This window comes from Perognathus longimembris, chromosome 7 (assembly GCF_023159225.1).
Source record: "Perognathus longimembris pacificus isolate PPM17 chromosome 7, ASM2315922v1, whole genome shotgun sequence".
In the NCBI taxonomy this organism is placed as follows: Eukaryota; Metazoa; Chordata; class Mammalia; order Rodentia; family Heteromyidae; genus Perognathus; species Perognathus longimembris.
The window spans coordinates 62,508,270-62,534,091 of NC_063167.1; the positions used below are offsets into that span (position 1 = coordinate 62,508,270).

Consider the following 25,822-nt stretch of genomic DNA (forward strand, 5'->3'; position numbering starts at 1 on the left):
AAATATTCCAGTGAAATGTGCTGTGATGTGGGAATATTTAAATATTTTTCACAGTTTCTATCAATGTGAAATAAAATTGAATTCTGACTTTTCTGTGACTATAAAAAAAATGGTAAGCTAGAGAAGTTACAGGTCTATTTTCATTTGTTTCCCTTTTCTCATGGATCACAGTCCTAAAATCCCTGATGTATAATGGCTGAAACTGTTGTTTCATATAGTTGGCCCAGTTTTCTAATTGTTTACAGCAAAAGGGAAATTCCTGTGGTCATTAATCTTTCATGGACAGAGTGAATTGTTCAGGTACTTTGCTTCCTTGACAACTTCTACGACAACATTATGTAATTTCTCATAATTCAAGTGACTACTTTTTTTTCTCACTAAAACAATGAGGATCAACATGTTCCCCCTAAAAACGGATAGTGTAGCAATTACTTCTATAAGGACAAATGTAATGAGTCTTGGTGATTTTGGTGACACTGGCATGAGAAGGAGCAGCAAGGGAGATAAAACTACTTTGGATTTATTTAAATGTTACATATATTTCTACATATGCTCTAATAGAGCTATTCACTCTACTAAAGCTTAGAGGCTAATTAAAGAGACAATTTGTACCTATGTGAAAGTCTGTCACTGGATTCTGGGAGATGAACCTATAGCAGAGTGATTAATAAGCAAATAAAATCATTACATTAAAAATTAACAGAGATAGTTTTCCTTCTATTCCCTGTAGTATGTTCTTAAGTTCCTGAATAAGGGAGTTTTAGCCAGCCAGGGTATCTTTAATGAAGGATTCAAAAACCACTGGCATAGAGCAAAGCACCTGGGAACACAGGACCACAGACACAGCCAGGGAGCTTTTCTACTTGAAGCAAAAACAAATTCACGATGGCTGGGGGTGGGGGGGGGGGGAGGAGAAACATTCCATTTAATCCTGGCAAAGGAAGCCAGAATCATTTTAGGAAAAAATAAAGGATAAGTAAATTATAGCTTAACTGTTGTGTTTTTAATAACCTGCTTTTTGGAGAGTTACCTCATTTAGGACATACTTTTAAAGAATATTATCAAGTTGGAAAATATGCCAGCCTCTTCCTCAGATAATTTTACCTAGGGAAACCTGTTATGTTTGGACCACAGGGTGCCACTTCTTATATGATGAGAGTCTACAAAGTGAGGCCAGCCCTGCAGGAAAAAGGTTTGGTACAGCAAAACTCATGTACATTGGGATAAACTAGAGCTTATTTTCAGACTAGGATTTGCCACTTTTTTTTTTTTTTTATACCAGTTGTGTGACTTTAAATTATTACTCAACTCTCCAGCTTTTGGTTTCTTGTCTTTTAAATGGAGACAATAATAATGACTCTCATAGGGTTGCTGTGATATTAAAGGAAACAATCCATGTAAAGGCCTAGTAAAATCTTGACATATAGCATGTTCCATTTTAGCTATTGTTTTTTTATTACTATTGTAGCTTGTTGTTACAAGTATTGCAGTTTTTGTTTTTGTTCAATGCTGAGGATTAAACCAGGGTTTTGCATATGCTGGGCAAGCACTCTACTAGGAAAGGTATGTCCCCAGCCCAGTCCCACTTTTGTTGAGAAAAAAATAAACTGTCTTTTGAACACTAGTCTTATAAATATATAAATGATTTTAGTCAGACACCATTGGCTCACATCTGTAATCCTAGTTACTAAGGAGGCTAAGGCCTGAGGATCACTGTTCAAAGCCAGCCTGGGCAGGAAAGTCTCCAATTAACCAGCAAAAAGCTGGAAGTGCACAAAGGAAGAAAGAAAGAAAGAAAGAAAGAAAGAAAGAAAGAAAGAAAGAAAGAAAGAAAGAAAGAAAGAAAGAAAGAAAGAAGGAAAGAAAGAAAGAGAAAGAAAGAAAGGAAGGAAGGAAGGAAGGAAGGAAGGAAGGAAGGAAGGAAGGAAGGAAGGAAGGAAGGGAGGGAAGGAAGGAAAGGAAAGAAGGAAATGATACTGAAACTGTGGACAGAAATAACATACTTAATTTGCCTCCCATTTTCCCTCATATTCCATTAATAAATGTGCTATCTAGAGTTATTAGAATGTATTTGTGAAATATAAATTTACACTGCACATTAAAATTTCTCTGCAAGAACCTACAAGTATCTTCTGAACTGATCTAAATCTAGCACTCAAAAATCCTGGTAGCAACCAATACTCTAGGACAACCAATGAATACCTGAAAAAATGATAGGAAAAAAGTGTCACTTTTGCTATATACCTGATAAAGCTGTTCTTGCCTACTTTTATAGTATTGGTTTCCTGTCTGATAGACAATCCATTTAAGAGTCTCTGTCGTAGAACTACTAAAAAGAACTCAAGGGGACAATCCCCAGAGGATATAGAGTAACACACTTTGGAATGGAACAACTTGTCCCAAATTCTTGTAGTTTCCAGTCTGATAAAAAGTTATATTAAGAGCATGGTTCCTCCTTTGTAAAATGGACTTTAAAAGGAGTATTTTTGTTGTTGTTGCTGTGGGGGTTGTTGTGATGAGTAAAATGGTGTGTATGAAGTAGTTGTTATGGTGCTCTACTCAGTAAATGCATGGGAAACATTCATTTCTATTAAATTTTAGTCCAGAGGCCTAGAAAACTCATACCAAAATCTTAAAACACCAACTTCTGTGCCATTTTCATCATTACTGGTTTACTCATTTACTAAGCAGATGAGTGCCAAGTGGTTGGTGCTGTGTTAGATACTGTGCTCAAAGTTAAAGTCTAGTTGAAATGCGAATCCAGACCATCTTTATGAAATACTGAGCCCTGTGAGGATGGAACCTCTGCTCTACTCTCAGGGCTGATGGTTACCTCACCATTTAACATATGGGTCTGGCCTGGTGCCTACCAGCTAGGAGATGTTAATGTTTCTGTAGAGTGAGTAAATGAGTCAGGGATGAATGAATTACAAGATATAAGGACAATTCAAATGAATTCTTTGACCTCAAAGGAACTCATATTCTAGCTGAAGTTGGAATTATCCCAATGCCCCCCAACACTGAAAAAAAAAGAAAGGAAGTAAAAGAGTTTAAGGAAGGAATGTCAGTCAGTTAGATCTCAATTAGTAAAATATTTTTTAGAAATTCTGTTATAGGGCTGGGAATATGGCCTAGTGGCAAGAGTGCTTGCCTCATATACATGAAGCCCTAAGTTTGATTCCTCAGCATCACATAAATAGAAAAAGCTGGAAGTGGCGCTGTAGCTCAAGTGGCAGAGGGCTAGCCTTGAGCAAAAAGATGCCAGGGATAGTGCTCAGACCCTGAGTTCAAGCCCCAGGACTGGCAAAAAAAAAAATATGTTATACCTATGCTAACATAATTCAGGTAATGTGTAGCTTAACATTTCTAGAATATTCTTAAATTATAACAAGAAATGTTCTACATATTACTTACATGGGCATGATTAATTAAACAGCAGTCTAAACATTCACACAAGGAGAAAAAGGGATGATAGTCTTCAGAAAGGAATGCAAAGGCTCAGTAGCTATGTGCATATGATCATATAAAATGATGCTTATCAAAATGAACTCCAAGAAATGGAGCCAAGAGGTTTTTTTTGTTTTATTTTGTTTGGCAGTCTTGTGGCTTGAACTCAGGGCCTGAAGCACTGTCCCTGGCTTCCTTTTGCTCAAGGCTAGCACTCTGCCACTTGAGCTACAGAGCCACTTCCGGGTTTTTCTATATATGTGGTGCTGAGGAATTGAACCCAGGTTCATGTATACGAGGTGAGCACTTTATCACTAGGCCATATTCCCAGCCCAGAGTTTATTTATGTATTTTTTAATTGTACTGTTTGCAGTTCAATTTTTTTTTTTTTTTGGCCAGTCCTGGGGCTTGGACTCATGGCCTGAGCACTGTCCCTGGCTTCTTTTTGCTCAAGGCTGCATCACTCTGTCACTTGAGCCACAGCACCGCTTCTGGCCATTTTCTGTATATGTGGTGCTGGGGAATTGAACCCAGGGCCTCATGTATACGAGGCAAGCACTCTTGCCACTAGGCCATATCCCCAGCCCCTTTGCAGTTCATTTTTTTCTTCTTTCCCTTTGTTCTTTGGTTTATTCACTTGTGTTGTTGTTTTTGGTTTCTGTATCCCTTGTCTCATATATAAATTTATCTGATTTGGGGAGGGGAAGGGGAAGCATAGAAATGGTGGGACAAAGGGTGAACCAATTCAGCAGTGAAACCCACTAGACACTGTGTTGGAAATGAACTATACAACCTTGGGGAGGAAGAGGAGTAATGAGGGCGAAAAACTGGGAGAGAATGGGGGAGGTGTGACACTATTCAAAAGGACTTTTTAACCTGACTTTTGTAGCTGTAATCCCTCTGTATATCACTTTTACAATAAAATAAAAAAAAGAAATTCTAGTTGACATTGTATCTGAAGGCAAATGAATGAAATGTCTGTGGTCATATATATTCTTCTATGTTGGATCATCCTCATGGCTGGCCCAAACTACAGAACTGGGACGATCTCCTACTTTCTAGTTAGAAAGAAACACAGCTTGAACAGCAACCCACTTGTATTACTTCTTACTCTAAGCCACTCCAGAGGGCAACAGGAAACAGAGGAGAAAGGATGGTTTGTTCAGCAAAGAGACAATGATGAAGTCTATTTTTGACTTCTTAAGTGAAGCTCCCTGAGAACCCACTCGAAAGTATGAAAGACCAATGACATTAGCTATCTCCTATGTAAAAGGATCACAATGGCTCACTGCAATGGTTTCTTCTTTAAGGAAATACCAGGAAAGGGCATCAAGGGTTCCTTCATCCTGCACTTCATGTGAAGCATTTTTTTCCATTTTTCTTTTTAAGAAGAGAGAGAAAAGGAATATAAACCCATACCTATATTCTGGCTTGTTTTCTTTTCAGCTTCTTTTTTATTGATCCTATACTACTTTGGGATGAAAAAGATGCTTTCTTGTGCTATAGATAACAGAAAGTCAAACATGCTTTATGGCTTCTTTTCTCCCCACACATACTTTTTCTTTGCCTCCATTTCCTGGTACAGATTTCCTAAAACTCTTGGAATTTCCTGACTGATAAAAGTGTTTTGTCTTATTCATAACAAACCCCTTCCACTCTATCTGAATTTATATTAATAATGTAGAGGGTGGGCCTGCATAGCCTTAGGATGGAGCCCCAGAAAGACCAAATGATTGTAAGGTTGGAAATTTCAGGCTCACTTGCTGACCTCCAGGAAGAAGTAGATTGGTGGTTGAAATTAAACTCTATAAAAAAAAAACACTACTGAACAGTACAAATTGATAAGGTTCTGGGTTAGTGAGCATTTTGAGTTGCTGGGAGGGTAGTGTATGTATAGAGAAGGAAGCTTCATGCACAGCCCTATACTTTCTCTATGTATCTCTTCCATTTGCTCCTCAGTTGTAACAATTCTAATAAAGTTGTAAATTATAAGTCAAATTTCTACATGAGTTCTGCATACCAGTCTAGCAAATTAACCAACACAAACAAGGTAGGAAGCTCCAGTTGCTCAGAAGTTTAAGAGGCCCAGTCCTGTAATAGACATCTGAAGTGGGGCAGTTTTGTGAACCTGAGACCTTAGTTTGAGGTATTTGAGGAGAAGACTGAGTACTGTCAGAGTTCAGTTGCATAGCAGGATGCCCTGCTAGTGTCAAAAAGAACTGGTAAGTGTGATAATCGTGCCCCCATCTAGTATCAGAAGTATTCTGTGTGAGTGAAGAGAAACTACCATCAGGACAAATTTATAAGCTGATAATGACCAAACGGGGGCAGGGGGCTACTATTTAAATATCCTAAAATCTCCTACTTTATTATTTGTTCACCACTTAGTTATATCATAGGTGAAATTAAACCTATTTATTTGTCTGTGTACACAGTTCTTAGAGAGTGTATCTTGGAGACAATAACATTGCCTCAGTTTAATAGATGAAATGGATGCCTTAATTTGGGGAGGGGGACATTGTCTCTATGTCAGCCTTGTTAAACAGAATGTTGGGGTCATAAAGGTCTATAATTTTTCCTCGCTTCTATGCTCAAGTAGATTTAAGGTTTCTTTGTGTCTCCCTCTGCACCATGGCACTTTGGAGAATCTTGGCTTTGATTTGCAGTATCTCAGGAACACAGTCTTGAGCATATTGGCAGTACTTACCAAAACCAATCAAGAAATATTTCCTGACTAGAACAGACTGCTATCCTAGGAATTATAAAACATATATGTGGATTAATAGAGTTCATCTGAGGTAATATTGATTTCAATGACTTGGACCAATTACAAACATATGGTAAAGGATGCTAATTCTATCACTGCATACTGTCCATGTGGGTCCCCAGGAGGGGCTGACTCAGTGGTAAGCACATTCATTTGATAACTGATCTATCTGTATCATTAGGTCCTCACAGGCTGAAACATCTACCAGATTCTCCTCTACATGGCCAGTGAGAATGCTTAATAGTAGAATTTATGACCCACCTAATATATGTGTGTAGATTCCATAAATGATAAACTGTGGTCTGGGTTCTACTGCATATTACCTATCATTTTATTCCTTTCCTTTTCTCAATTTGCAATAAATAGGCTGTGCTTTGTGTTTCTTTGTCTTTTTGCCATTTTGGGGGCTTGAACGCTGGGCCTAAGCTTCTTTTGCTCAAGGCTAGCATTCTACCACTTGAGCCACACGGCCACTTCTGGCTTTTTTGTTTGTGTGGTACTGAGGAATTGAACCCAGGGCTTACCACTAAGGCACATTCCTAGCCCTGTGACTTGTGTTTCATATAAGCTGTTTTATAACCTTGTTTCACTATGATGGTGTAGAAATGAAAAAATAAAAAGCTGAGTATAGATTTTACCCAAACTCATTGTGTGATTACCTTCTTCAAAGATGCTGCAGGCAGATGTCTGGTGTTGATCTTTACAATGTCAAAACACTGCGCTGAAAAAGTGAACACTTCTGAGTAGAATAGGTTAACACCTGCTCATCAAATTTTGGTGTTGTTAGAAATAGCATTTAAGCACTTACAAACTATGATAATATACTGTGCTGGCAAAATCTAATAATAAAATTGTAAAAATCTTTCCTTTCTCCAAGAGTCAAGAGCTCCAAAAAGAAGGAAGAAAAAAGTAAAAGTCAGGAGAAATGTTTCATTATTAAATGTATTTTTCTTTTTTTTTTTTTAACTTAAATTTACTTCTTTCCTGGAAGCACTGGAGAATGACTAAATATATCAGATAAAGATAAAGATAGTTTAAACAGGGCTGGGAATGTGGCTTAGTGGTAGAGTGCTTGCCTAGTATACATGATGCCCTGGGTTTGATTCCTCAGTACCACATAAATGGAAAAAGCCAGAAGTGGCACTGTGGCTCAAGTGGTAGAGTGCTACTCTTGAGCAAAAGAAGCTCAGGGACAGTGCCCAGACTATGAGTTTTAAGCCCTAGGAGCCAGAAAGTAATGTAAATATGAATAATTACTATTTTAATTGAGAAGCAATAGTTGTATAACCTGTTTGTACTTAGTCCTGTTTAAATGTGTCTTGAAAGTATAGCCTTAAAAAATGATCCTCTTATTTCTTCCAGTCAAAAAAAAAGTGATTTTTTTCTTTAATAAGGGCTCTTTCACCTATAATAATGGAATTACTTTTCTAAAATTTTTTAGACAAAATATTTTAAAAGGTAGTTATATAAGGATTTCCTGCACTGTTCAGCCTCAGGTTAATTTGATATTTTCTCCTGGGTGCCATAATTTCAATGATAAATAACAGGCTATAAAAGTGCTTTGTGGATTCTCTGATAAATACAGACGATCTAAAGTTTCATTTCTGGAAAACACAATTAGATAATAAAAAATATTCTCAGAATTGTCATTCGTTTTGCTCCAAAAATATTAGTTTAACCCCAATAGATAGTTGTTCTCTTAAGAAAGCTTTGTATTCACCCACAGAGAAGCATCTGTTCCAAGTGATAAGAAGGAATCTGTATGTGTTGGCTGTGGTATGGGACTCTCCCTAGGGCCTGCAAGTATTTGATCTGGGAGCAAGTTTGAGGGCATTTTTCTATTGGACATTTAAGCATCTAGGCTTATCAAATAGTGTTACAAAAAAAGCAAAATGAAATAGAATAGTTACCTCTAAGAAAAATCTGAGAACCATTCAAAACGTGCAAGACACACTGTACTTAAAATATACTCAAAGGCCCATTTCTGAAAGGGCCGTCTAAACATCCCTAAGCTCCCCTCTTCAGGAATCTTATTTCCAGGCATGGTAGCCTGGAGCATTTGCAGTTTTTCAATTGGAACTCTAAGCACTTTATTTTTAAAATAGTCTAAAGTCAGAAACTGAAATACTGATCTATTTTTCAACCCCCAAGTTGCTCTAAAGTCAGTATAACATTAAACATTTCTGAACAAAAGATTCTTAGGGCTGGCTATGGTTCAGACCAGTTTTAAACTTATTAAGGGGAAAGTAACTTATCCTGAAAAGAAAAAAATGTTTATACTCAGCTGGAAAAAGATCTATTCCCTCCTCATGCTGAATTATGTATTAAATCAGTTCAAATTTTAGTTTGGACCATTAATCTGTACTTTAACATAGCTGTAAAAGTAAATGGATGTTTCAGTCTATTTTATGTCATGTTGTTTACTAGGAAAAGAATTCACTGCCTATAACATGTAAAATATAGTTTCCCTTGTATGATTACTTACAGGATACATGTACTTTTGGCAAAATTTACTTGTTATATTTTAAGAATGCAATTGCTAACAATAAAATATATTCTGTAAGAGAAAACAATTTCTGTACCATAAATTATAACTACAATCCTCCTTTTGATACTTTTAATAGGTTAAAAATCATTCTTTACTAGTTTTTTTTACAAGTTTCTACAATATTTTTAAGTATACGCACATACCCACACCCAAGTTTTAATAAATTCTTTTAGAGCTATATATTATAATTTGCAATTAAAGGTAATCTAGAAAATTCAGATCAACATGACAGTTCACAAGCATTCAATGACCTGAATTTCTACAATCTACTTTTTAATAATGCCATCAGTTCATAATGAGTATCATCAATAAACTTATGCCCATAGAACTGCAGGTGACAAACTCTGAAAGGTCATATTCTAGAGGCATTGCTGAGTTTCACTCTCCTTACCATAGCTGACTGCCATCAATTGCCATCCAAACCTGCTTTAGGGCAGCAGTTCCTCTGCAATCTTTTCAACAGATCCCTGTTTCAACATCCACCTGTGTGACTGCAGAACAGTCTGACCCGGTTTGAGCCATGGAGCAAATAATAATGCTAACTGCAACTCCAGACAGTAAAAAATAGGAGTTAATTTTCCAGACTCTTGTGGGAATACAGAGCATGTCTGTTGAAACTGAATCCAAGAGTTCAATGGCATTGTAGACTCAAGTATTTCTTTATATTCTATGTAATGGCTTTTCCGTTCTTGGTGTTTTATAACACATTTCTGAGCCATGATTCAGAAAGTGAGGACAGCTCTCTGTCTGTCTCTGTCTTCTGCTCTCTTTCTGTCTGTCTCTCTCTCTCTCTCTTTCTGAAATTAACTTATACAATTGTGAAGTGTAATTTTAACAACAACAACAACCATACTTGTTCTATATAGTGTCCTTACTGAATTTCACCACCACAGCTGAAGTTAGTGTATGTCAGTTTTCTTTATTTAGTGGAATATGGTTTATTTTGATAATAAATCTAAACTTATTTTAGGCATATACATTTATGGAATTTTCTTTTAAGAACTACATATTGAGGCTGGGTGTGTTGACTCATACCTGTAATCTCAGATACTTGGGAGGCAGAGATAAGAGGATCTGTTTTGAGTTCAGCTTTGGCAAAAGCATAGGATCCTATCTGAAAAGTAACTAAAGCAGAAATGGCTGGATGTATGGCTCAAGTGATACAGTGCTTACCTTGCAAACATCAGTCTGTGAGCTCAAAATCCCTCTGTGTGTGTGTGTGTGTGTGCGCGCGCATGCGTGCACGCGCACACCCATACCCTCTCCCTATCCCACCCTACATTCTAATTTCCAGATAAAGTTAAGCAGGAAAATGAATGTCAACATTGACATTTATAAATATAAAATCCTTATTCTGTGGTCTTTAACTTCTTTTTGGGGGGGGGCGGTGTTTGTGTGTCTGTGTGTTTTGGGGGGGGTTATTACCGATGCTGGGGGTCAAGCTCGGTGCCCAGCTTGTCTGTGTGCTTTTTTTTTTTTTGGCCAGTCCTGGGCCTTGGACTCAGGGCCTGAGCACTGTCCCTGGCTTCTTTTTGCTCAAGGCTAGCACTCTGCCACTTGAGCCACAGCGCCGCTTCTGGCCATTTTCTGTATATGTGGTGCTGGGGAATGGAACCCAGGGCCTCATGTATATGAGGAAGGCACTCTTGCCACTAGGCCATATCCCCAGCCCGGTCTTTAACTTCTTTTGACAAGAACAGATATGCTTCATATATGCTACTAGTACTGCTGCTATTTCTTCAACTTCCTTTCTGTCCTTTTTTTTTTGTTTTGTTTTCTTTTCTGAAGAGGATCCAAGATTCTCTATCAGTTCCATATAACTACCACTTCATAGTATTGTGAGAGCTAGCAACAACTCTCTTTAGTTGAATTGGATAGTCAGATAGGTGTAATTCCATTTATCTTACCTTCTAGCATAACAAAGATTGCCCAAAAGAAATATTTTTAACTGTCTCTAAAATTACAGAGGGATCAAATACTAGAGAAAGAGACCTGGTTTTTCCCTGATATTAAAAGAAATTAAAACTTACTATAAAATATGGTATTTGGTTCTGCATCAAGTTGTTAGTATAGACCTGGTGATGTTGCCTTTACACAAACACAGATGTCAGGAAGTTTGAGCATATAAATAGAGGCACTCCTCAGTTTTCTGTAAACTTGGTTTGAAGTCTTAAAAAGTAATCTTCTGGGTTTACAGCATCTGGGCTAGGACCATTGCACAATTCATTCCCTGCTGTGCAATTGTCTTGACTAGATCTAGCGTCCCCTAAAGGCATCCTTGCCTAATAGCAGTAAACTGGAAGATGGAACAATGGAATAGAAAGGTCTTGAGAACAAGTTGGTCCCCTGTGAGAAAGGGAGGACCTCAGAGGCAAGAGCCCAAGAGTCACAAGTATTTTGTTTATCACAAAAAGGAAGGCCAAAGTGCAAAATTTCTCCATATTCTCTTCTCCCAAGTCTCACATGAGATTCATGCTCTCCTCTCTCAACAATCCATTTCTGCCAAAATGAGAAGAAAACAAAACATTTCTGCTGTCAAATTAAAACAAACAGGGGTTGGGAATATGACCTAGTGGCAAGAGTGCTTGCCTCATATACATGAAGCCCTGGATTTGATTCTCCAGCATCACATATACAGAAAACGGCCAGAAGTGGCGCTGTGGCTCAAGTGGCAGAGTGCTAGCCTTGAGCAAAAAGAAGCCAGGGACAGTGCTCAGGCTGAGTCCAAGGCCCAGGACTAGCAAAAACAAACAAACAGGGTTTGATTATGAGTACTTAAGATCATGTTGATATTAGTCTCATTGAGAGAGGCTGAGAAATGGCATTTACCCAGGAGCCACTATGTGCCAAGGCTACTATGTTTCTTCATTGGAATCTTGTAATATGTTTGCCAAACTGCTGTAAAAGTTGGGGCACAAAGAGGGTAACTTGGTCAAGGGCAGACCATCCACAACTTGGAGCAGCCAGGCCTGATGCTAAAGCCCACATTTTACCTCAAAAATTTCTTTTAGAATATTCGCTATAGTCTTCATGAGACATTATGAAATATAATCTTGGGAAACCAAGAAGACAGACATTTACCTCATCATTACATCTAAATCCAATAAATTTAAAAATACCTTTGTGTGTGTGTGTGTGTGTGTGTGCACACGCGCGCGCACATGCTCATGCTGCTAAGCCACAAGCTAGGCAAGGGTTCTGTCAGTGGTTCTGCCTACAGAATATAAGTTTTTAACTTATGATAAATGGTACTTAATCGGAGTGTGTGTGTGTGTGTGTGTGTGTGTGTGTGTGTGTGTGTACATGTGCTGGTCCTGGAGCTTGAACTCAAGGTCTGGGCACTGTTCCTGAGCTTTTTTTTTGTTCAAGGCTAGTGGTACCACAGCTCCACTTTTTACTTTTTTTGATAGTTAATTGGAGATAAGATTCTTATAGTCTTTCTTGCCCTGGCTGGCTTTCAACTGAGATTCTCAGATCTCAGCCTCCTGAGTAGCTAGAAATACATATGTGAGCCACTGTCTGTCCAGTTTTACTTTTTTTGGGTGCCAGTTCTATGGTTTGAACTCAGACCCTGTATGCTGTCCTTAAGCTTGGTATTTCTCAAGGCTAGCACTCTACCACTTGAACCACAGCTCTACTTCTGGCTTTTTGGTAGAAGAGTCTCCCAAAGTTTCCTGCCCAGGCTGGCTTTGAACCACAATCCTCAGATGTCAGCCTCCTGAGTAGCTAAAACTACAGGCATGAGATACATGTGCCTGACTTTTCTTTACTTTTAAATTTTATATTCTTTTATATCATTTAGTCTAATCTTTTATATTATTCCTTTGAAATGAATAATCCTTTCAAAATGAAATACTAATCTCCATGATAAATTATGGAAATCTCAATAATGTGAAATTATCACAAAGTTAAAAAAGAATACCAATAAAAAAACCATCGTGTGTGTGTGTGTGCATGTGTGCATGTGTGCGTGTGTGCATGTGTATGTGTGTGTGTGTGTGTGTGTGTGTGTGTGTTGCTCCTGGGGCTTGGACTCATGGCCCAGGTGCTATCCCTGAGCTTTTGTTCTCAAGTCTACTGCTCTACCAAGTGAGCCACAGCTCCACTTCTGGCTTTTTGATGGTTAAATGGAGATATGAATCTCCTGGACTTTCCTGCTGGGATGGCTTAGAATGGAAATCCTCACATCTCAGCCACCTGATTAACTAGAATTACAGGCATGAGACATTGGTGCCCAGCTAACCATCATATATTTTAAAGCTTGAAATATTCAGGAAGGACCTATACATACAAAACATAATAAATTTTATTTAAAATTTTTAATTTCTAATTAACAAAAATTAAATATTTATGATATATAAAAGGTTTTCAAATTATACACACACATTATGGAATGGCTAAATCCAGTTAATTAAAATACTCATTGCCTCACATTATAGCTTATTTGTAGCAAGAACACTTAAAGTGTACTCTTGAGCAATTTTTTTTTTTTTTTTTTTTTTGCCAGTCCTGCGGCTTGAGACTCAGGGCCTGAGCACTGTCCCTGGCTTCCTTTGGCTCAAGGCTAGCACTCTACCTCTTGAGCCACAGCACCACTTTTGGCCTTTTCTGTTTGTGTGGTGCAGAGGAATTGAATGCAGGGCTTCATGCATGCTAGGCAAGCCCTCTACACTGCTAAGCCACATTCCCAGCCCTCTTGAGTAAATTTTGTAAGTATTCAACACATAGTCATTAGCTGTAGAAAACAGAATATATGCTACACTGTTATAAAGAACATTATCTTCCTTTGTTTCTATTTAATTTGGCCTGACCTGGGACTTGAACTCAGGGCCTGGGTACTGTCTCTGAGGTTCTTTTACTCAGAGCTAGGTCTCTACCACTTGAACCACAGTGCCACTGCCAGCTTTTTTTGTGTATGTGGTACTGAGGAATTGAACTCAGGACTTCATGTATGCTAGGCAAGTACTCTACCACTAAGCCACATTTCCAGCCTCGTATTTTATTTTTTACATTAAAAAAACAAACAAAAACCACATCTATTGCCAGACTCTGATGCTAACACCTTTAAATTTATCTACTCAGAAGGCTGAGATCTGAGGATTACAGTTTGAAACCAGTTTAGGCAAGGTAGGCCATGAGACTGTTATCGCCAATTAACTACCCCCCAAAAACCAGAAGTGGGATTGTGGCTCTAGCACTAGTCTTGAGCAAAAACACTCAAGTACACTGCCCAGGCCCAGAGTTCAAGCTCCAGAACAGGCACAACTACAAAAAAAAAATTACATTGGAAGATGTGTAATCTTTAAGATATAGTGCCTAGTGGTGGTTAGGTCATTGGTAGTTCTGCCCTAAGAAGAGAATGGGATAATATTAATGTGACCCCAGTTGGTTTCCATGAAAAGAGATTATTATATGAGTGAGCCTATCTCTGAATCTCAATCTGTCTTGCCAAGTTACTGCTCTAACAGGTGTTTGCAACCGTAATGACATCCATCATGAGGCCCTCACCAGGGGCCAAATCAATGAATCTGCCTGATACTGAGTTTGCAGCTTCCAAAATAAACCTCTTTTCCTTCTAAATAAAAAGGAAAACTATATCAAAAGCTGTAAATTAATATGCTAAATCACAATCATCGTTATGACTTCATCATAAATGAAGGCTAACACGGGAGATTGGAGCATATTTAATAAAAGTTAAAGATAAATCTCTTTGAAATATGTAAGTATATACACACACATATTTCTATCAAAGAGTTCCTGTTGGACTTTTGTGTTTAGTATCTGTGTCCACTTTGAAAATATTCCCATTTCTTCCACACACATATTTCTGAAGAATTATGCGCAGGATATTTTGTGTATTTTTCCAAGCAGGAAGTCCTCGAACTACACATAGATTTTTCCCACTCCAAATTAAAACTCTAGGCAAAGCTTTAATTAGTAATTTAGGAAAGATGAGACATTTTAAAAACATAATACATTTTGCCCTTTATACATACCATGTAGAATAAAACCTTAGTGTGCTTGAAAAATCTCTTAGCAACTGAGAGTAGAGCTGGCCAACAATAGATGATTCATTGATTTAGCTTGAGTGTGCAGGAATGTCTGCCAAAAGGTCTGAATAAACTCACATTGCTAGACACTATGGTAAAACGTACCCTGACCTCTTTTAAAACTCTATCAGAACGGAAAGTTAAACTTTCAGCTTTCCAGCAATTCACTGGCATCTGGAAATATGCTTCAAGTATAATATCTTGCTTATATAACCATTGATAGACTTTCTTAGATGATCATTTTCACCTAATTAGGCAATCATACTACTAATCAGAGATTTCCAAGGGGACACCACTGTGTTTTTAAGCACTAAAAATAATGGTTGTCTATTCAATTTAAATCTGAAAGGAGGCTTTCTAGAATCTAAAACTGAAAGAACTGTTAGTTCCTTGTAATATTGACCCAAGGATTTTTTCCAGATTACCCCCAAAACAGAATTTGCACATTTAAAATTGGTAAACATTATGTGACAGATATCCAGTGTCAGTACATACATATATGCTGACATTATAGCAGGATATCCTAGCTTATGTTTATATAAAATTCAAGAGCTCATTTTTTGCTTATGTTAATATTTTGCTTATATTTATTTGTTTCTTCTAGCATCCTTTTTAGGGTATGTATTATTTTTTCTCCTTTAGAATCAGAAGAACATGCACAGTATTTTATTATTTTTATAGAAATATCTTAATTTTTTATTATTATTTTTAAGTTGTTGTAGATCAGCGTTGCCATTGAACAAAACAGTTTATGAATAGAATGTATTTTGATAAATGTCACCCTTTTCAACATTCTCACCTGTCCCTCTCCATTTTGTAGGATACACATTAGATTCTTGTCTGCATTTTTCCCCTATTCTGCTCTTCATCCATCTATCCCTTTTCCCTTGACTCTACCTCATCTCTGAGTAACCACTTTAGTCATAGCTATTCTAACACAGGCCCATAGTTACAATATGAACTTTTTAGATTAAAATGGAGTATTGGCTTTATTATACTTCGTCACTATAAACAATTGCAGAAGCTGCTAGAGAAAACAGCTCACGGAGTCTAATTCTTCTTACCTAGTGTTAGACAAAGATATATTTCTTAATTTCTTTTAATTTTGACAAATATACACACGGAAGGGGAATTTTCTGCCTTAAAGGAACTCATTTTTGTTTGTTCTTGGTTGCTTTACTTCATCTCTTCTGCCTCCTCTCCCTCTTTTTCTTGCTTTTTGTGATAAAAAGTCAAACAATAAAGATTTCTTCTACTTTTCTTTCCCCAAGAGATAAACTTCTCCTACCAATTCAGAAAATTTTCTTTCAAACTATTTCCTAGGCATTTATACAATATAAAAATAATTATATATAAACAATTTAATTTTGTATAACTCCTCCCCTCCTTATAAAACTATTATTCTATTTTCATACATGCATGTAAAGTATTTCAATTATATTTTCTATTCATCCAATGTTGGAAGCAATGAATGGGCTTGTTAGACATTACAGTTCCAGTAGAAAAGAAAATAGGATTGGGGATCTTGCAAAAAAGACACTATGCTGACTTGGAGTTCCCAATAACAGAGGTCTTTTTATTGTTTTCTTTGATGTTTCATTAAGTTTTTTGAGGATTTTTTAAAAGCTTTGACAAAATGGAAACACACACACATACACACAATTTTTTTTAAACAGACACTGCCTTGTTTTAAAATGACACAAACAGAGAAAGGCTCTAATATTTTACACAGACATTTATTTTCTGGGGCTTGGAAGAGGTTCATTTTGATAAGCTTGATTAAATTATCAAAACTTTTTGAGGGTTTCTAGAATAATTGGTGTGCACAATCCAGAGAGATAGGTTAAAATCTTTTCTTCCTGTTTCTTAATCCCTTTACATTCTTTTCCTTAATTTCAAATTGGCCTTTTAATTTGGGCATATAGCTCAGTTGGTTTTGAAAATGCTCACTGTAATTCATCCTCAGATTTTTGTAATTCAAAGCTCATCACTTGTGGGTGACTTGCTTTCTTTCATTTGAGAACTCTTAGGAAACACCACATGTCCATAAGTGGGTTCATCCAGCTAGTCACTGAGAAACTCAATATTGATGGGACTATGAATAAAAAAATGGATTCCACAAGCCACTCAGGAAAATCCTTCAACTTTTATAGTTTCTCTTTGTTATTGTCTTCTCTCAGTGATACGGAAGGGGCAATAATAGAGCTTTGAGGGGCAGTAGGATAGAGCAGGCAAGGGTGGGTGTGGAAGTACACTGCTGTATTTCAAGCTACGAGGAAAGTGGAAGTAGGAGAATTACACGTTCAAGATCAGTTTAAGCAAGGTTAGCGACATCTATCTAAAAAATAAAATGCAATCAACAAGGCTACTATGAGTCCACATTCAGCAGGAGCTCCTAAGTAGTTTCCTTGAGTCCAGTATCTTGACTTTCTGATCTACAGCAGAAATATCACTAAAGAGCAAGATCTTATCAAAGCCCGAATGACACACTTTATTATTTTTTCCTTAAACTACAATATAGGACAAACTATAATCAGCTCAGCCTGGCACTCACAGTCTAACCATTTTTCTCCTATTAAAGTTATTAAATATATCCTCATCCTAGTGATACCCTGTGAGGTCTATTTCTTTTCATGTGTTGTCTAAAATGTCGTTTGCTATTCTCCAACTGGGACTCCTACACGTGGTTCTAGATCCAGGTTCAAATTGGCTTCTTTTGTAGACTGCCTAATTTCCACAGCAGCTATTAATTCCTTCTGTGCTCCCCAAGCAGTTGGCATTTAGTCCTATAGCAGCATTTAATGCTGTTTAAAGCAAGTAAGAAATACTCCTTTGCTTCTCATATAGCAACCATGGAGACAAGAAACTTTAGGATCTTGAACTATGGTAAATGGTGTGACATGAAGGGTGAGACCCTATGGAAGAGTAGAGTCTCCATCAAAGGAGGGTTAGCTGTTGTAGACAGTATTGTTCACCAAAGGTTGAGATGATATCTAGAGAGCAAATTCTACCCAAGTATATTCTTTTCTTTTGTTGGTTGTGGGGCTTGAACTCTGGGCCAGGGCACAGTCCCTGAGCTCTTCAGCTCAAAACTAGCACTCTACCACTTGAGCCACAGTGCCACTTCTGGTTTTCTGGTGGTAAATTGGAGATAAGAGCCTCGGTCTTCCTGCCTGGGCTGGCTTTGAACTGTGATCCTCAAGATCTCAGCCTCCAAAGTAGCTAGGATTACAGGTGTGAGCCACTGGCGCCCAGCCCAAGTATATTCTTTTTTTTTTGGCCAGTCCTGGGCCTTGGACTCAGGGCCTGAGCACCGTCCCTGGCTTCTTCCCGCTCAAGGCTAGCATTCTGCCACTCGAGCCACAGTGCCCCTTCTGGCTGTTTTCCATATATGTGGTGCTGGGGAATGGAACCGAGAGCTTCATGTGTAGGAGGCAAGCACTCTTGCCACTAGGCCATATTCCCAGCCCCCAAGTATATTCTTGATAGGTCCATGGACTGAGTGTTATGGCAGATTTCACAGCAGCCAGTCTCAAAACAACAACACAACAACAAAAGAAAACAAACACACACACACAAAAACTGTAGAACAGGGCTGGGGATATAGCCTAGTGGCAAGAGTGCCTGCCTCGGATACAGGAGGCCCTAGGTTCGATTCCCCAGCACCACATATACAGAAAATGGCCAGAAGCGGCGCTGTGGCTCAAGTGGCAGAGTGCTAGCCTTGAGCGGGAAGAAGCCAGGGACAGTGCTCAGGCCCTGAGTCCAAGGCCCAGGACTGGCCAAAAAAAACAAAAACAAAAACAAAAAAACTGTAGAACACATCTGATAGCGAGGAAGGAGTCTAAGAAATAGCAAAAAATTGTTATGAACCAACCAAAGTAAATATATTAAATATCTCAAACAATTATAGTAAGTAGCTTACAGTAAGATCTTAAAAACAAATTACAACTGTGGTAAGAAAAACAAAGAGAAGAATTCATGCAACTGGGAAGATAGAAAGGTTATAGACCTACCTGAAGTGGGATGCTCATTTGCCTGAAAAAGTGGTGATTGTGAAGGGGGCATCTGTGGCTAGTTCATTCCTATATTACACAAGTCTTATCTAGCTCCTCTAAAACGCATGAACTCATTTGGTGGCTGGCACAGTCTTCCATGTTTACATCCCCTACCCTCAGCTAAACAGCCATTCAGTGCATATTGTCTAGATCCAGAAGCCAGAACAGCAGACAATTAATTGTATGGGGTCTTAAATAAAAAGGCAGTGAAAGAGACATCTGTCGTTGCTGATAGCTGCCATGATGACAACTGCTGAGCCATTTGAGGGTAAATGTGGCTCTTCACTGTCATTCTGAGGCTCCCTATGGGGATAGTTGCTGCCAATTCCTTATAAGTATTGCTTAGAGCCATGCTGCCTTCTGCTCTGAAAGGGAAGAAACTTAAGAAACCACAGAAAGATCAGCTGACATCTCAAACTTAGCCATATGGAGGCCAATCAATAGGTGGAAAAGGATTTAGGAAGGGATGAAAGCAGAATCCCCTAGCCTACCCAGGCCTGGAGGACTTTTCTGCTCTGATATCATTTGGGTTTCCTTCTGGATTATCCTACCAGTGTAGAATGTGCTTGTGCAATTGACAAAAGAGGGGGAAAAATTCCTCCATGTACCAACTTCTAGGAATAGAGCCAATGGCAGAAAACTTAATTTTTTTAATTTAATTTAAAATATTTGAAAGGTTTTGTTTTAAAGATTGGGATAGTCTTTCATTTGCATAAACTGTCTTCATGATTCAAATGCTTCTGACAAGAGTTTGTTGAACATGAAGTCTATTATGTCACACTTGATGTTTTAATGTTATTTGTCAGATGATACAGAAATAATTTTCTGGTAGAACACACTGAATTTTATCTTTCAAGAGATGTATTACTACTTGATCACTCATCTAGCTAGTCCCCCATAACAAATCACAATGTTCCCTCCATGCAGGGAGAGAATATCGTCCTATAATTGCAATCTCTTGCCCATTTCTACTTCTGTGCATTCTCCTGATGATATTCTCACCTAAAAGTCATCCCCTCTTCTATACTTACATTGTGTAGTATAGCTTAAAATTTCCCCCAATTCTCTTCCTGCCTTTACCACATTAAGTGATCTGTTCAGAAGACTTTCTTTTTCTCCATTCCAGGTAAAGTATAATATCCCTACACAATGAAAAGTGAACTAGTTTGTATGAGTTGCTTTGTTTTGTTTTGTCAGTCATAGGGCTTGAACTCAGGGCCTGGGAGCTGTTCTTCAGCTTTTCTGCTCAAGGCTAGCACTCTACCACTTTGACCCATAGCTCTACTTCCATTTTTCTGGTGGCTAATTGGAAATAAGAGTCTCACACGCTTTCCTGCCCATGTTGGCTTTGAACTGTAATCCTTAGATGTCTGAGTAGCTAGGATTACAGGCATGATCTACCAGCACTCGGTTTGTATGAAATATTTTAAGAAAAAGTTACTTCACTAGTATATTCTACGAATATAATATAGCTAGATTTAAATTTGAAATAAATTTATATATTGGCATGAAAATTAATAGAAGAGTTTTAAAATCTGTAATTTTACACAATAGAACTTATTATTTCAGTTTGCTGTCATCAAGTTCCCATTATTATTACTTTTTATAGAATCAAAGAAGTTGAGTGCATTTCAAACAACTGAACTGAATCTCTGATAACCAAAAAGGAAAGAAAATTTACTTATGGTTTTACCATATAAGGACATTGGATCCCAGTGTCATGAACCTGTGCCTTCGCACATATTTTTTGCAGCTGTTGATATACTTCAGAGCCAAAGCTGAGCTTTGAGTTTAGATTCTTGTGTGTTGTGATAATCAGCTGGGTTTTGGAAATGCCTTCAAAAATCTAATGCTTTGGCACTTTAACAAGGCTTCTGAAAAAACAATTTGACATCTGGAATCGAGTATTTTGTGAAAGTCCAAGACCAATAGACCAAAGAACATTTCTTTCAGAAACAGTTAAAAAAGACTTTCCTTCTCATTCATCATATAAATGGGCTTATTTTATAAAGAACCAAAGGTGATTTAGAAGTAAAAAAAAAATGCCATAGAAGCAAGGTACAGAAAATGGAATTCTCTAGATATTTATACCAAATATCTTTACCAAATAAGTTTGGGGCTTGAACTCAGAACCTGGGTACTGTCCCTGAGCTCTATTGCTCAAAGGTAGTATTCTACCACAAGAGTTACAGCTTCATTTCTGGCTTTTTGGGAGTTACCTGGAGATCAGAATCTCACAGACTTTCCTGCGTGGACTGGCTTTGAACTGTAATCTTCAGAACTCAGTCTCATGAGTAGCTAGGATTATAAGCATGAGCTACTGACACCAAGCTCCAAATAAGCTTCTTTGTTCTTCTGTATCATTTTATCTCCCAGAACTAAAATCTAAATTAGAAACTATCAAAGCCAAGCCTTCTGCATGAAATCTTTTAAGAGTCTGCTGAGTGATGATGAGTAAAGAACCCATAATTTCAATCTCTTCAAGTTTCAGTTAAGCTACATCCCAGCCAAGTACTTTTCAGTAACTTAAAAAAAAAGTATATGAATGCATTTGTATGTAGGAATTTATATATTTCCATAATTTAATCATGAAAGCATTAATACAACCAATAAAACCCCAAATGTATTTATGCTGATACTCCTATTCTTGAGTTTTGTATTTGCTTATATTAGGCATACTTGCATAAAATGTACTTTAAGGTATAAAGAAACAATACACATAGTACAAATCTTTTACTCTAAAAGAATTATCAATGTCATAATCATTATGTGACCATGATTTTATGACCTTCTGCAAATAATATTAGATAGCTTGGTTATCTGTAGAGAAATTCTTATGTATTATAAATATTTGATATATATTTAAAAAGCCCAGATGTCTCCAGTTTCTATAAAAGAATGTAGAGTGCTGTGGTCAGATCTGGAGCTTTGTGAACAACTGAACTGGTGTTTTCTTTTTTTTTTTAATTTTATTGTCAAACTGATTTACAGAGAGGTTACAGTTTCATAAATTAGGCATTGGATACATTTCTTGTACTGTTTGTTACCTCCTCCCTCATTCCCCCCACCCCCCTCCCCTGAACTGGTGTTTTCTAACCTGTCAGTAACTTTTGCTAGGTAGCATAGTCTTACATGTAACATAATGAATAATATCATTGGATTGGATTGGTTTTTTTTTCAGGAAACCTTTGTGATGAAACCCACCATCTGTGAAATGATTAAATTACCAGGTTGAACCAATCTGATTTTAGGGAAAGGACTCTCTTTGGTACCTGGAGAAGAAATCTGAAGTACCCAATGCGAAGGGGCTAGGCTGGAAGGCTATATGGAGCACAAATTGCAGCCAGGAGCTAGTTCTGGCCAGCAGAGCTTCACAAGTCTCCCTATAGTGTGTGTGTGTGTGTGTGTGTGTGTGTGTGTGTGTGTGTATGTGTGTGTACTGTGTGTGTGTGAAGGGCTAGTGTGGTGTGATAGGTGGAGTGGGAAGTTAGGCCTGGATGGGCAAGAATGCAATTCACAGAAGTTAAGTGCATTCAATAAGCTTTCATTCTAGGAATTCTGGTCCCTTTCTCTTCTATCATGCCAATTTCTATCAGTAACACTATCCCCTCAATGCCCTTCACATACTGACAGGCTCCATCCTGAGGAGGACGAAATATGACTGAGAATTTGAATAGGTTCTTTTCAGGAAAACCAATGTTGGTCTATGAATTCCATCTAATTCTAGGGAACTCTGAAAGCCTTATAAATGTTCCTCCTTATTAACTACCTTTAGCATAGCTCTTGCAATCAGTACCACCTACCTGTAGTATACCCACTACAAAAAAGAACAAAACAATCTTTAATTGCCATACGTACCATTCACATTGCATCTATTTAATTTATTTGCACCCTAAAAGCCATATCTTTCATGAACAGTAAACTTAGGAAATAAACGGCAAATAATTGCAAATTATTCTAATTTGAAAATTAGATATGTTGAGAACCTTTAAAGGATAGTCTTAAAGGATGCCTTAGTAGCATAACTAGTACCTACACTTACATACCACACACCATTCTACCAATGCTTACAAATAGTAGTTGCTCTGCAGAAAGGCTGTAGGAAATGGTGGCTTTTAAAGAGTTTGATTAGGAATGTCCATAATGACCAAATCTACAGAGCTCTCTGAAAATGTTGGGGTGAGAGACTGAAACAGCAGTTGCATCTCTTTGAACTTCATTTGTTATTATGGTTGCTGCTGCTGTATGTAGATAAGATCCAAGACCAAACATAAAAAAACATACATTTGGTTCAGCAAGAGGCTTATCTCAGCAGCTGACCTCCTCTGAAAAAACAACAGCTCCAGAAAAGCATTTTCCCTTTTTGCCTTCTCAGTTCAGGGTCTCCCTACAGTGTAACAAAAAGTGAAAACATGAAAGGTTAATTTTTCTTCTGTCCCATTAAAATAAGACCAATAAACTCCAGAAAAACAAGAAATTTATGAAGTTCTTTCAGAAACAAATTTCATTTTATATGGTTTTCATTACATAATTTTACACATCTGGAGTTTATAATTTATAGGAACAGAAAGTGAAAGACCATTAGTTTGGTCTGGAAGGGGGAAACTTTATGATCTAAACCTCTGGTGGAACATAATTTATGAACTAAATGCCAAGAGAAGGTCTCACATTTTATGAGACTTTAATATTTTGTTTACATATTTCTGTTAAATGTCCAAGTTTTCAGAAGAGGCAACAAAAGTTTTTTATCTTTCAGCTTCTTGCTCAAGCAAGCTGGGAAATGTGGCATCTCTTCAGATGTTCGAAAGAGCCTTCAATGTGCTCAGAAAAGCTACTACTGCTGATCTTAATGCAATGCCCATATCTCCTGGTCCACAGGGACCATTCCTACTATGCTGAGGTTTGTACCCCATAACCAGGGGGTCAGTGGTGAGCAAAGTGTGGAGTGCAGGCCAGAGCCTCTATAGGCCCCCAAGAACTCTATTTCCCCTACTCATATGCAGTTGGGTTGATGGCTATTGACAAGAGGGAAAGTGCTTTTCATGGTTCTCTCTGAAGGAAAAAAAAAGGCTAGTGGCTGATTCAGTCCAACTTTTCCATCCAGAGCAAACCAATGAGGATCTGTAATCAACTCATGCAATGTTTCACAGAGGAGGCCACCCATACTGAATTTCCTATGAATGATGTCTCCCAGAATTGCATAATATACAGCAGGCCCTTAGGACAGAGGGAACATGAAAGTCTGGGTAACATATTTTAAAAATAAACTTTGGTTTTAGGACCATTTTAGATTTACAAAGTTGTGAAGTAAGTACAAAGTTAATTTATACACCTGCCACCAGTTTCTCCTATTACTGACATCTTAATATGAGTACCTTTTTTTTTTTAAGACCATATAGTGCTACATTGTTAGTGAGTAACCAGCAAGAAAAGGAGAAACAAATCCAGGATATCATATTGCATTGTTGGGGTCAGCTGTGCCTTTAAGAGGCCACAGCTGGCTTTGGCCCGTCCCCTCTTCTTCTGCCTTTAACAGGAAGAGAAGCCCCAGCCCCTGTCGCGAGCATGTGTGCAATGGTGGGGGGACCCCAGAAACCCAATCCTTGGGGGGCTGGGCCTCCGCCCACAAGGGAAGTCCCCTGACATCACTTGATGGATAGCCCCCTGTGGCCAACCAGCGGCCCCTCTCTTGTGCCCACCCTTGGGGATGTATCTGTGCCTCCTCATTTGAATGAATCATAAGCCCTAGAGGTTTTCTCCGAGACCCACGCATCCGTGTCTTTCCTTGGGCTGGCGGGCATGGGATCTCGCAACCACACGGGAACCGAGGCTAACCCGGGACCCCGCTTCAGTGTCTAATCCCTACCAGCCGGAGGGGACGTGAGAGAGTGAGTATGGATCCCACAAGGAAGAGACAGATAAGCCCAGGACCCCTCCCCACGTGGATGGGGACGGGTAGAGCGAAGCCCGGCATTGCATTGAGTCATGTCTCCCTAAGCACCCACTGGCCACAACATTTTCAGACTTTATTTTTTGATAACCTTGAGGGTTTCAAGGAATCCTGGTCAGATTTTTAGAACATTCCTCACTTTGCATTCACCTGATGATATCTTCCAGATGAGCCTTGATTCTATGAGTTTTTTCTTTTTGGAATACCATGGTGGTAACAAGATGTTTTAATCACATTAAGTTGTGTTGACATACATGGCTGTTTACTGTTGCTCTTCACCTTGATTGCTTGCCTGAGATTGCCAGTTTCTCCCTTTCAAAGTTACTTCCTTTGCTCTCTAGGCCTTCTTTCCCACATAGCATCACTTTTGGAAGGGAGTAGTAACTTTCTCTCTCTCTCTCTCTCTCTCTCTCTCTCTCTCTCTCTCTGTGTGTGTGTGTGTGTGTAGAGCACATATTTACAATGTGAAGTTTTGTTCTCCCTCCTTCAGTGTAGATTATCTACATAAATTATTCACAATTTTTCTGTATGAAAGATTTGTCTTTTTACCCACATGTATTTAGTCATTCACTTGTTTATATAAGGACAGGTGTATCTTTACTTTGTACTTTAGGATACAATCCAATACTTTATTTCGTTGCTTAAACAATTTTGATCACTGGCAGCTCTCTCAGTGGACTCCTGTGTCCCTCTGACAAACCTCACCATTGTGAGAGATTTTTGTTGATCATTTTCTTACTTTTAGTTTGTAAGTACAATGCATCTTAATTGATGTCCCCTTTTTCATCATTCTCTCCTACCCTCCCAACCCACCCTCTTTTCCCCTCCCATCATCTCCTTACTTTAAGATATGGTAGGACAATCCAAGCTCATCATGTATATTTCCTGCCCTGGGCCTATAATTAGCTATTTCTCTAAGGAACTTTGGTTCCTTTTCTTGGGGAGTAGTATTAGAAATGAGGACCTGGGTGACACATATGGTTGTTACTCCTGGGGTGTTGT

General features: G+C 38.2%; 1 protein-coding gene and 1 long non-coding RNA gene across 2 annotated transcripts in view; both read right to left on the reverse strand.

Moving 5' to 3' along the window:
• Ddah1 (dimethylarginine dimethylaminohydrolase 1) overlaps nucleotides 1–25,822 on the reverse strand; it is a 146,687-nt gene that overhangs the window by 74,680 nt on the left and 46,185 nt on the right. The window lies entirely within an intron of this gene.
• On the reverse strand, nucleotides 716–24,329 carry LOC125355359. Its single transcript, XR_007211648.1, has 3 exons — nucleotides 21,954–24,329; nucleotides 21,334–21,823; nucleotides 716–1,538 (listed from the first exon to the last, which is right to left on the reverse strand). It is a non-coding gene; the product is annotated as an uncharacterized LOC125355359 (long non-coding RNA).